The 13,712-nt window shown below is 34.7% G+C and overlaps 1 protein-coding gene across 1 annotated transcript in view; it reads left to right on the plus strand.

The window, feature by feature from the left end:
- Window positions 1-8,682: 8,682 nt before the first annotated feature.
- stat6 (signal transducer and activator of transcription 6, interleukin-4 induced) overlaps window positions 8,683-13,712 on the plus strand; it is a 44,265-nt gene continuing 39,235 nt past the window's right edge. Inside the window, exon 1 of the mRNA XM_056448983.1 lies at window positions 8,683-8,789. The gene's annotated coding sequence lies outside the window, so the exon portion shown is untranslated. The remainder of the gene's footprint in view (window positions 8,790-13,712) is intronic.

Genomic DNA, 13,712 nt, shown 5'->3' on the forward strand with positions numbered 1-13,712 from the left:
CCAAAAAGCTGCAAAACCAGTTTTCAGCTAACGACCCTGCATCAGTGTGGAGAGGCTTAAAAGGTTTCACTAATTACAAGACACCGTCCCCCAGTATCGACAGCAATAAACATATTGCAAACGAGCTGAATATGTTCTACTGTAGGTTTGACACCTATGACCAGACACCTCACACCCGCCCGGACCATCTCCCTACACAGCCATCAACACCACATCAACACAGCCCGGACCATCGCCCTACACGGCCATCAATACCACATCAACACAGCCCGGACCATCTCCCTACACAGCCATCAACACCACATCAACACAGCCCGGACCATCGCCCTACACAGCCATCAACACCTCCAGCCATCTTCCTCCCCCCCCCTGCTCTTCAGATCAGTGAGGAAAATGTGCGTCAGATCTTCAGTAAACAGAAGAGAAGGAAAGCACCAGGGCCAGATGGTGTCTCACCAGCCTGTCTGAGAACCTGCGCTGACCAGCTGGCTCCCATTTTCTCCCATATCTTCAATAGATCACTGGAACAGCGCAAAGTTCCATCCTGCTTTAAGCGCTCCACCATCATCCCAATCCCAAAGAAGCCAAAGATCACAGGACTCAATGACTACAGACCTGTGGCCTTAACATCTGTGGCCATGAAGTCATTCGAAAGACTGGTGCTAGCATATCTGAAGGACATCACTGGACCCCTGCTGGACCCCCTGCAGTTCGCCAAAACCGGTCTGTGGATGATGCAGTCAACATGGGACTGCATTATACCCTACAACATCTGGACAAACCAGGGAACTACGCAAGGATTCTGTTTGTGGACTTCAGTTCTGCCTTTAACACCATCGTCCCATCACTGCTTGAGTACAAACTGGCCCAGCTCTCTGTTCCTAGCTCTGTCTGTCAATGGATCACCAGCTTTCTGACAGATAGACAGCAGCTAGTCAGAATGGGCAAAATCACATCCGACAGCCGCACCATCAGCACTGGTGCCCCCCAGGGATGTGTTCTTTCTCCACTGCTCTTCTCCCTGTACACCAACGACTGCACTGCAAAAGACCCCTCCATCAAACTCATTAAGTTTGCAGACGACACTACTGTTATCGGCCTCATCCAGAACGGTGACGAATCTGCATACAGACAGGAGGTGGAGCGGCTGGCGTTATGGTGCAGATACAACAACCTGGAGCTGAACACGCTAAAAACAGTGGAGATGATAGTGGACTTCAGGAGAAACCCCCCTGCACTCCCCCCACTCACCATCATGAACAGCACTGTGGCTGCAGTAGAGTCATTCAGGTTCCTGGGCACCACCATCTCTCAGGATCTGAAGTGGGACACTCACATAGACTCTATTGTGAAGAAAGCCCAGCAGAGACTGTACTTCCTTCGTCAGCTGAGGAAGTTCAACCTGCCACAGGAGCTGCTCGTACAGTTCTACTCAGCTGTCATCCAATCCATCCTCTGCACTTCAATCACCGTCTGGTTCGGCTCAGCTGCCAAAACTGACCTCCGTAGACTACAGCGAATAGTCCGGACTGCTGAACGAATCACTGGCACTACCCTTCCTACACTTCAAGAACTGTACTCTTCCAGAGTGAGTAAAAGGGCTCGCAAAATCACTCTGGACGCCTCACACCCAGCACACTACCTGTTCGAACTGTTACCGTCTGGTCGGCGCTTCAGAGCACCGAGCACAAAAACAGCCAGACACAGGAAAAGTTTCTTTCCTCAGGCTGTCTACCTTATGAACAGTTAAATATTCCCCTACTGTGCAATAAATATGTGCAATACTTTCTCATACGCACTTGTACACAGCACCTTATATCAATGTACAATGCAATACTTTCTACATTCGCACTTGTACACAGCACCTTATAACCTGTATATTTATAACAATCTGTACATACAACTCAACATCCAGGTTTCTTGACTAACCGCATCTGTTTAATGTTTATAATTTTTTATTATTATTATTTTATTTTTTCAGATTTATTTTGTGTTGTCACATGTCACTTTATGTACACTGGAAGCTTCTGTAGCCAAAACAAATTCCTTGTGTGTGTGAAGCACACTTGGCAATAAAACCGATTCTGATTCTGATTCTGATTAACTTGTCAATGTGGTCACGTGAACGATGTCAGCATTGAAAACAGATTTATCGCAACCATTTAAACTGTGCTCGCAATTGTGTATCTATAGTTTATTTTTTAATCCTAGTTATAATTGAGTATAATGTAAATCAAAAAGTCTATTCGGAAAAACCCTCCTCTCCACTATTACTCGACTTACCGTATCAAGCGTCCGTGCGGATGCATTCTTGAGTGATGTGACCTGGTCAGCTTAATGTCGACCTCTCTGAATGCAGAGCTGGAGCAGAATCTCAATTACACAATGACAAAAAGTGGACAGATTCATGTGTGCTGCACAATATTGTAAATCTAGAAAGCGGCACATGTATTATGGCTGCACGATACTGGAAAAATGACACATTATGATATTTTTTATTCTGCGATATATATTGCAATATGAATACAACTTCATTAGATGAGTTAAATAAATGTTTGTAAAGAATATATAATTTACTTGCGATGTGACTATTGCAAGTGATCACTTTGCGATATCAGTTCTGAAACGATATATTTTGCAGCCCTAACAAGAATTATAAAAAAACTATACAGTTTTTAATGAGGAATCTTACAGTTATCAATGCAGAATCTCACAGTCACATCTACCTAGACTAGTTGGTTACCTTTAATATACAGTGGTAGCCAAAATTGATAATTGGAGGGGAGATTTACATGATGTTTGCTGTTATTGATCCTGCAAACTTAATTAAACCATCACAATATAGGGGATGTTATATTAAGGACAAATTTTTTTAACTTACAACTGATTTAAAGGGATAGTTCACCCAAACTGTGAATCCTGTATTAACATTTCATCTGTCCCTATTTGAGTTTTTTTCTTTTGTTGAATGCATAAGAAGATATTATGAAGAAAGCTGGAAAATTGTAACCATTGACATGTATAGTGTTTGTTTATACTACTATTAAAGTAAATGGTGGATCTTCTTTTTTAAAAAAAAAAAAAAAAAAAAAAAAAAATATATATATATATATATATATATATATATATATATATATATATATATATATATATATATATATATATATATATATATATATTTTTTTTTTTTTTTTTTTTTTTGTGTTCAACAGAATGTAGAAACAAAGGCTTGGAACCACTTGATGGTGAGTAAATGGTGTGTATATTTACAATTTTAGGTGAATTACCCCTTTCTTTGTTCTGGAAAAACTACAAGTACAGCTTATGATGATGTGAGTTTCATTTTATTCATAAAAATAATAAAAGGAGGTGATTTTGTTAATTAAAATAGAATGCATTGACTACAATATGATAAATTATTAATATATATTTTTATAGTTCATTTGGTTCATAAGCCAAGTTGATTATATGCTAAAGAAACGGTTTAGGCAAATTTAAAATAAGAGCCATTTGATGATCAATTATTTAAATTGTAATAGAATCTATTCACATTTTTGGGTTTCTCAGTAGAAGGTGTCATAGCTGGGCAAACTTGGAGTGCAGTAAATCGAGAGTACAACAAATGATTTTTTTACTATCCTATTTGTTGAAATAATAATAAAAAAAAAATCCTTGATGGTGTTATCAAGACTTTCAGAAAAAGAAAAAAATGTGTGAGACTGAGGAGCCAGAGGAGAGAACAACATCAAATTTACTCTCAGTCTTATAGAGGCTGCATTAGAAACACCTCACATAAGCGTTATTTCATACATTCTTTTTTATTTAAGTTTTAAAATTATGATGACTGTTAAACATGTCATAACAGTATTATGAAGAGGGTACATACTATTTAATAATATATTGTAATAGATGTATATTGTAATTTATGTTAACAAACACAGGTCAGAATAAATATGTTTTATTTTGAAATAAATAGATATTGGTTACACTAAATGATGATGGAATGGTAATAGTAATGGTATTAACACTTATATTTTGACATTTTATTTTCACAAAAAAAATAATTGAAACATTTAAGTAAAATAACAAAACACAAACAAATAAAAAGATTGTAAACTGTTTTAATATGCTAAAATAAATGTTATATTTATATTGTGGGGCAAATCTGGGGGTCCTAAAGTCAAAAAGATTAAGAAACATTGCTTCAGGGTAGTAAAGCATTCCTTTATTGAGGTAAATAAGGTATAAGTTTTACCTTTTGTTCAGTTAAAGCATTATAACTGATTTCTGCATTGTCTTCAACAGTCAATCTGTGCATTAAACAGCCCACTATCTGCACTGCTATTCACTTTTGGCCTTTTAAAAACATATGTTCCTGCAAACAGCATGTTTATAACATGAATATATTTATTATTTGTTGCATTGGAAATGTCCTTCATATTTCCACATCAATGCAGAAATTATAAAGATAGAAAGCAGAGAGTTCACATGCAGTGCAGCAAGATTTCCCAGAGTTCACCTCTGTCCAGAACCGCTCGTGTCTTGCTCTCCTTTGTCCTGTCTAGCCTTGATACTGACAAGGTTGACATCAGAGGAGATCCCTGACACAGGGTGAGTTAAGGCTGCCAGCTGGTAGCAATCAAGTCTATTTAGGAGTCAGGGACACACGGACCCCCAGGGCCAAAACCGTAACTAGCCCAACCCTTAGCCCCAACTCCCCCAAAACCCTCTAGTTACCAGTTCAACTGTATTGATTCCAGATGTGCTGCCTTCGGTGTTGTTTAGCACCGGCACTTTACCTAGGAGGACCCTGAAATAATGACAAGCTGTGAAAGAGTGGAGATATTACACGTAGGGCTGGGCGATACGTCAAAAATGCAATATCAATAATACTTTCCCATAGTGAATGACAAAGATATATATTTAGATAAAAGTTGTTGATGCTTCCAGCTTTAAAAGAGTATGCCAACAATGACTGAAGCCACAGAGATTAGACGCTTCATTAAATAACATTTTAAAGTATTGTTTATTAACAGTTTACACATTACTCAGATTTTTTTGGAGATTCTGATTTTCTGTAATATACTTATGATATAAAATAAAAAAAAATATTATATTCAGAGGAGCTGTCATTGACAGCATATATACAGTACACAAACAAAATATACTTATTGCATTTTCTAAATAAAACAATTACAGAATTATTTTAAAACAAATATTTTACTTAATTAAAATTGTAAAAATATTCATCTTTAAAATAAACAACTAATACTGCTGGTGGGAAAGTGAATCGAGCTCGCTAAACAATACTGGTTGGCGTAGCACATCTCTAATATTAACACAGTTAGAGATTCCTGTTGTTGCATATGCCTGCTGTGTGATTGGTTCTTAGATTAATATCAAGTAAAAATGTCCAAAGCTTATCATCATTATCGACATACATTTTATCATGATTCGATATGATATCGTTTATTGGCCCAGCCCTATTTACACATTAAAGAATTATTATCACATATTGTTTATGAAATGTCCAATGTTTCGGCAGTACTTGACAAGTCATGCCTATAAAGCTCATTTGAAATTAATTGAACTAAGATGAAAAAAAATTGAGAACAAACAACAGGTCCAATTGATGATTTTTGCTTTTCTTTTAAATTGTGAATTTATTTATTTGTTTATTTCTACACATTGTTGTCCAAAGGTCTTTCAGATTTGAAATATTGGGAAAAATTGTTTAAGGAGATCATTTAAAATAGCTGTTTTGCATGTGAATGTATTTTATTTATTATGAATGATGTTGCAGTGGCGCAGTAGGTAGTACTGTCGCCTCACAGCAAGAAGGTTGCTGGTTCGAGCCTCGGCTGGGTCAGTTGGCATTTCTGTGTGGAATTTGCATGTGGACATGAATTTGGACTGTGGGGGAAACGGGAGCACCCAAAAGAAACCCACGCCAACATAAGGAGAACATGCAAACTCCACACAGAAATGGCAACTGGCCCAGAAGTGACCTTCTTGCTGTGAGGCGACAGTGCTAGCCATTGAGCCACCGTGTCGCCCCTTTGACAGTTATTTTAAGTTAAAATATTACTTTGGTTACAGTGCAGTTCCTGTTTTATTTTTAAAAATTTGCACGCAAAAAAAATGTGTATTCAGGTTTTTGGACCATTTTGTTATCAATATCTTAGAAAGATACTGCTTTCGTTGTGTTTATTTTCACACTTGTTACCTTTCAAACCTGCTGTAAATGGTTTGTTGTGATAGAAATTAAACACTTTGCACAACTGCTATGGCTTTTTTATTGATAACATTTGCTAGCTCAGAATTTCTCGTTGGCCCTGTCAAACTCTATCAGCGGGAGACTGATCAAGTCAAATATGACTTTGTTTAAGTTAAAGCTGAACATGAAAACAACCCCTGAAGCTCCAACAGCATTGTGCTGATCTCAACAGCCCTCAGACAGGCCAAATAAATCAGCTAATACCCTTTGATGTAAGGAATGTCTGAAGCTTCAAACTACCTCCCTGCATATATAAGAGGGATTTGACTTAATGTAATTTCGAAAACTTGTACATTTAGGGGAAGTGTCCTTTTAGACCGTTTGGTTTTATGACATAATATTTACTTCAACCCCAGCCATTTCGATTTTTACATGGTGTTACTCTGCCCTCTGGTGGTTGATTTGTTTTTGTTTGTTCGTTAAGTTTTTTGTAAAACATGTTTTATTTCTGTTCTACACTCCTACACTAGTCATATATTTATCAAATATCTCGACGATAATAAGAAAACGCTGTCTTGGCTGTGGGTGTGAGATTATAAATGATTTTTAGTGGTAGTAATGACGAGGCAGTTTCCTGACTCGTTTCCTGGTGTGAACCATGACATGTTGCCAGGTCTGCTAAAAACAAGCAGACTAAATAAACAGGTATAAACAAATTAAGAAATATGTCATAGAAAGCACAAAATAAGGGGAGACTTAACAAATTCTATGCGAGACTATTGTATCTTTCTTATGAAAGATGCACAAAGAAGTAGATTAACAACGTAAACGATAAAATAGTCTAGACAAAAACATTTATAAAATCTGGGCATGGCAACACTCCAGCTCACGGGATACCAAACATGTAGGAATCATTCAGAATGATGTTTATTAAAGGATTCTAATATGTGTTGATGTTTGGATTTGATTTTAATGATAGTTTTTTCCTTGTTTAATTAAAAAAACTAAACATTTTCTTAATTTTATTGTAGTGAAACTGCACTGCTGCCATTTTATATCGTTCGTACATTAAAATAATAGCAATATCTCATTTGTATGTGACTTTCTCTGTGACAGGAAAGAAGAAATAACAATAAAACGCAAAAGAAATCGAGCCTCTTTGAGAAACGGAAACCCCTTTCGAAACTCCTTACTGGAAGTCAAGTGATTCTAGCAGAAATGACGTTGTTTCCCCGCCTACAAATGACGTTTGCCCAGAAATATAGAAAGCTGCCTCTGTTAAACAAGCATGTGGTGTCTAAAATTATATCTCGCGAGCTATCTCGGTTTTGAGACACAACCAGTGCGAAGCTGTAGATATGTTTGTCTGCACTGTGGTCAATGGTCGTGTTACCACAGCTGAATTTCTCTGTCCTTTTCTGGTTTATCAGTGATTTTCAGAAAAATAAAAAATAAATAATACATAAAAATATTAAATTTAGTTTGTTCGTTAGAATTTACCGTGTACAGATATAATATATTGTATATACACGTTAAATTCTAACCCAGCATATATTACGTAATTTATATACAGTTGAAGTCAGAATTATTAGCCCCTTTTTGATTTTTTTTTCCATTTCATTTTCATTTCCCAAATGATGTTTAACAGAGCAAGGAAATTTTCACAGTATGTCTGATAATATTTTTTCTTCTGGAGAAAGTCTTATTTGTTTTATTTCGGCTAGAATAAAAGCAGTTTCAACAATAACAAAAACATGTTAAGGTCAAACTTATCCTCTTTAAACTATCCTCTTTAACCTTTTTTTCGATCCTGCCTAGTTAACCTAATTAACCTATTTAAGCCTTTAAATGTCACTTTAAGCTGTATAGAAGTGTCTTGAAAATATCTAGTCAAATAATATTTATGTCATCATGGCAAAGATAAAATAAACCAGTTATTAGAGATGAGTTATTAAAAGTATTATGTTTAGAAATGTGTTCAAAAAATCTCTCCGTTAAACAGAAATTGGGTAAGAAAAAAAGAGCTTTAACTTATGTATATATAACGTTACAAAACTGTGAAAGAAAAGAGGAAAATGCATATTCAATTTAATTAAATGTGAATATTAAATTCATATTAATACAATAAAAATAAAAATTGTAATAAAATAATACAAATTTCAGACCACAATGTACACACACTAGGAAAATAAAGAATTTAATAAAGTAAGAAGTGTGATTACAGAAACATATCTATGCCTATATAAAGAAACTTACAAAAGTATGAAGGCACTCCATTGAAAGAAGAACAAGCGCGTCGAGGCATTTTTTTTATCACACACATATCTAATATTATGTATACTTTATTAGATTTGTTCGTATTTAAAAGCACATCTCTATTTCCAATGATGTCCAGCGGGACAAAGCTTCTCATTCACCTGGTAGAGGAGCTGCGTCAGTGTGGCCAATAAGCAGCAGCTTCAGTGCGAGTGTAAAGCGAAAGTAGGTGGATAGAAAGAAAAAAACAAATAACGCACACGGAAGGCGAAGAGTTTCATCTGTACGCGTGTTAAAGTCCTGGCGTCAAAACCGGGTAAGTTTTCGTCTTAACAGCATTGTATTTGTGTTTTATATAAACCGCGGACAGTGAGTTTATGGCGAGGCGAATTTGTTTATCTTAGAATGTTGCTGTAATGAGGAAACATGAGTTTTGTAATAGCCCACTTTCCTCTTCTGTACACGAAATACGCTTTCGAGCGAAGCGAGCGACCAAAAACGATTTCGTATGAAGAGAAATCTCATTTTATAAGAAGTTAATCTCAGTTTAAATGTTAAAATCGGTTTAGATATGTCATTATAAACATTAGCATACTCAGACGACGCCAAAATAACATGGTCACTTCTTTGCTTAGATGCTCCTTGACAAAGTACTCGAGGGACATTAACTTCATGACAATTCACAAATTCAACAGGTTTTCCGTTAATAACTACTTACTGGATTTGGCAAGGAAGGAAGGCCTACTTGTATGTAGTGGACTTGCATATTACTGTCTACTGTGTCACGTTACATGTTTAGTTTGATAATGAAAAACATTTATTGTAGCACGAGCGCCCGCTTGAATCCAGGCCCCACTTTCTGTTCCCCAAAGGCTGTGTTTTATGTTCTTTTCAATGTACACTAGAGAGATTACAACCCTTTTTCACTATTGTTGTAACATTGCATGTGTCAGCTTCAGTCTTGGGGATAGGGATGTTGTTATTTTTCATTAATATTATATGAATACTAATGGCTGCCTTTTAAAAGGCACTAAAGGGCTTAGTGGTGTGTTTATTTCTGTGCCAAGAGAATTAGAAGTAAATCCATCTGTCATTTTTTTAATCATATTTGTTAACGGTTTATGTTTTTTGCAGGTATTAATTTTTAATTAAACATTTTATAGACAATTCTAAAATGTTCAGTCATTAGGAAATTTGAGATTACAGACTTCAGTACAGAATAAATAGTAAAACATTCCCAAATTAAATCTGAATAAATATTGAATGCTTTTCAAGTTTTTCAGAGAAGCAAATTGTTTGCTTACGTCTTTTTTAGTTATTAGTCACAGTGTTAATATGAGTAGTAACTGGATGACTGCACAACGACAATGTTTAGATTGACTGATTGACTGACTGATCTTAAGTGTACACTTAGAATTCAAAACGGTCATTTGGATGAAATCTTTTTAAGAGCTACACATTTAAATTGTCCTTATTGTTGCCTTTAGGTAGCTATTTGCACCTAAAGAAACCATAATGGTACTTTAAAGCTGTATATAGTACCTAAAAATTATAAAAGTGTGCTTTTTGAAAAGGCTCCACGTCAGTGACAGTTTGTACCTTTTTTTCCAGGTGTACACTTTGGATCAGTCATTCAAGGCATTCTTGTACTGTAGATACAAGCACTGGTCTTGTTTAGTAGTGTAATTATCAGATTTTAATGGCAGTTTTGATGAATGACAGAATAAGTGGTCTAGAAATGCTAAGCTGCTTTGAGTTTAATATCTCTAGTTTTTGTGTGAACCTTTTTTTTTAGGTTGAGAGAGTTTTCTATTTTCCATTATAGAGAATTAACATTCAATTAAACAAAAATGAGCAGTAAAATCTTGCCATCGTCGCAGTTATTTCTCTTTTGACCAGTGAGATTGCACAAGGTCGAAAAATTGTGCATTTCAGATATTTCCTTGGAAATAATGCTTGAATATTCTCACGTGTTTCCTCTTAAGAGTTTTACAAATAATTTCGACAGTCAATCAAATGAGCTCAAACTCTTCTAATTAGATTTCTCCAAACCACTTTATCCAAGATATCCCTGGCTCATAATTTTTAGATGCTTTGTGTTTTCATTTCTTTCCTAATAGAATTAGGAATAAACATCTAATGCCAGGTTGATACCTTGATTAGAAACAGATAAAAGCAAATTTAAAATTGGGTACTGTTGCAGATTAAAGATTTTTCAGAAAGTCTGATTTCGTGTTGCTGCCAGTAACATTAGTATGATAGTGCTGAAGAAAAAAGTGAATAATTTTATGCAAAAATGCTCAAAATGCATCAAGAAAAGTAACTGTATTTCTATGTAAGAATTGAATTAAAAGGAGCTGTCAGACATCAAAACATTAAGTGCAATACATATGTAATCTTTTTTTCAAGTACATTAATATAACCAGTTTAATTTTAATTTCACTTATATATTTTTTATTAATAAATATTGATTTTCATAGATTGTTAATGACCAAGATTTAAAGAGGATTATATTATACTATAGTACTTGTGGATATGCGCATCAGTGGATATACACAGTGTTTGGACTTTCAGCAGTGAAAACTAAACCACTAAACTGAACTTAAACTCTGAAAACTAGACTGACACAGTTTTATTTCAATTTACTAGAACTTTGTCTTTGTCTAAAACTTTAACTTTATCTAGGTTAAGCTGCTTACGATCTAACCGCTATCAAAATCAAAATTAATTGAATTGAATTATAATATAATATAAATCATGTATGCAATATTTATATTATAATTTATGAGTTCAGATTTAGAATCAAAATCACAGATGACCAATTTAAAGATCACAGTACGGCCCAAAATATTGAGTTAACTGCCATTTCAATCTTTTATTTTGTCATTTATTTTATGTCCTTCAAACCAAGTGATTTAAAATATTTTATAGGATATATAATAATATTTTATCTATTTATTTAAGTGGAGTTCAGAATAAATTTAAATAATCACTAACACTGTCAATAACTTGCTGTGACCTGTCTTCGTTTTACTCCTAAACAGTTGCTCAGAAGCAATAAAACGATTCTTCAATAAATGTCCCGTCCTTTATATTCTTGAGATCCTCTTTTTTTTTAAATTTCATTTTTTATGGGTTGTTCAAAGTTCTGCATAAATAAGCGCTGTGTTTTCACCAGACCTGTTATTCTGGTGTTCACACAATAGGAATCTGGCAAGTGGTTATGTTGAACTGTCTGCTGTCACCTTATCTGATATATGAATGAATGCGTACATTTGAGAAGTACCTAGGTCATGTGCTGGTCCAATATCTTGTCATAACATAGTTCCCTTGAACATTTATATCGAGATGTTATGTCTCCACATAGGTGTGTGCGTGTGTGTGTGTGTGTGTGTGTGTGTGTGTGTGAGTGTGTGTTTGTGTGTGTTTTCAACCTGATGTACCAAATTCCAGTCTCAAACATTAGTGCAAAGTATACCTAAAAGGAAGCAATTTAATGATGAGGAACTGAGAAAATATTAATTGGAACAGAAAAATCAAGACATTAATGTGGTCTTATCAGTTTCACACTAATACTAAAGTTGTGTTCTTAATGATGCACAATACATTATGCACCTTTTACTCAAGTGTTTTAACTTCACAAGTTTATTTTGACATTCATCATTGGAGTTTGAAAATCCTGCCCCCTCTTCTACATATTTAAAGCTGTGCGTTCAACATTCAATTTTTTGTTTGAAAAACTGTATCAACCAGGTTTTTAAGGTGCTTTAAATCTCTTTGAATGTTTTCAATGTAACTGCTTGCACAATTTAAACGCAATAACGACATGAAATAGTGCAAAAGGGATTTAAAAGCACTTTGTAAAATAGCTTTTATTCTTATATATTCTTGTGATAATGAAAATTTAACCCTTTTATCATTTTAAAGCGAATGTGTGGATTGAAACTAATGAGTAATGTGGGGGTTGCCATGTTGGAATTTACCACAGAAACCTACTAATTTCCCACTGCCTACTAATTTCTTGTACAGTGTACTCGCTAAACTACATATTAGAAATGAACCCGCTTAGTGTACAGTTCACGGTTCTATTTAGAAATGGTTTATATATTGACCTTAATTTATAATATTGACCTTAAAATGGTTTTTAAAAAGTTAAAAACTGCTTTTATTCCAGCCAAAATAAAACAAATAAGACTTTCTCCAGAAGAAAAAATATTATCAGACATACTGTGAAAATTTCCTTGCTCTGTTAAACATAATTTGGGAAATATTAAAAAAAGAAAAAAAAGGGCTAATAATTCTGACTTCAACTGTATAACATATTTATTATTACATTTATTAATACACAACTTAAGCTAGTTTAAGCAGTGTATATCGTAAAAATCATTGGAGTGGTGTAAAGTTTAAGACAAAGCTACTTAAAAAAAAAAAGGGGAATTGACAGTAGTTTTGAAAGACATGATCCAGCATGCTTGCATGCCTTAGGAAACATTGAGTTTCAGTGCTTGAGTCTAACTCAATACGTGCTGCTTGTAAAGCACTACACACAACTACAAACTAGCAATGTATCTTATTATAATCATCTCATTTCAGCTAACTCTAAAACGTAAAACAATATTGATACACCGACAACGTCTGTTTACATACCTTTTTGGGAGTTTTAAATTCATGATTTTAATGCATTTATAATAAATTTGATTTATTAATTATTTAATGCAAATAAAACATTTACCTTTCTGGGTTTGGGTTTATACAAACTTCTGTTTTTGCAATTTGCATTTCACGTTCCACAGCCTATCCAAACACAACATACAAATGCAAATAATTAAAAACCAATATGAAAAGAAATGATGTTTTGGAGAATAATAAGGTCAGCAGCAGCATCATCATCATAATAAAATGCAGCATAGCTACAGTATTTTATGCGTTAAAACAGCAAGCAAAAGTTTAGTGGTTGCCGGGCAGTTGTTTTGGTAAGCGTGTTGTAGTATACAGTGTCTTCGGTCTCCTTATGTTGGGGAGAGATAAGACAGACACACTGTTATTTCTCACTTGCCCAAACAAAAGTCACACAGAGGACTAACAAACCCTGCTCTCTGCCCAGAGCATCCGCTTGTGCTTTTGAACTAAATCAAACCACAAAACAGCCCCTATAAAGCCAGGAATGCACCAGCTTACTTTGTACATCTATTATACTCTGTAATCAGATGTATAACTGTATATATAATCAAATATATTA

Source organism: Danio aesculapii, chromosome 23, assembly GCF_903798145.1.
Source record: "Danio aesculapii chromosome 23, fDanAes4.1, whole genome shotgun sequence".
Taxonomy (NCBI): Eukaryota; Metazoa; Chordata; class Actinopteri; order Cypriniformes; family Danionidae; genus Danio; species Danio aesculapii.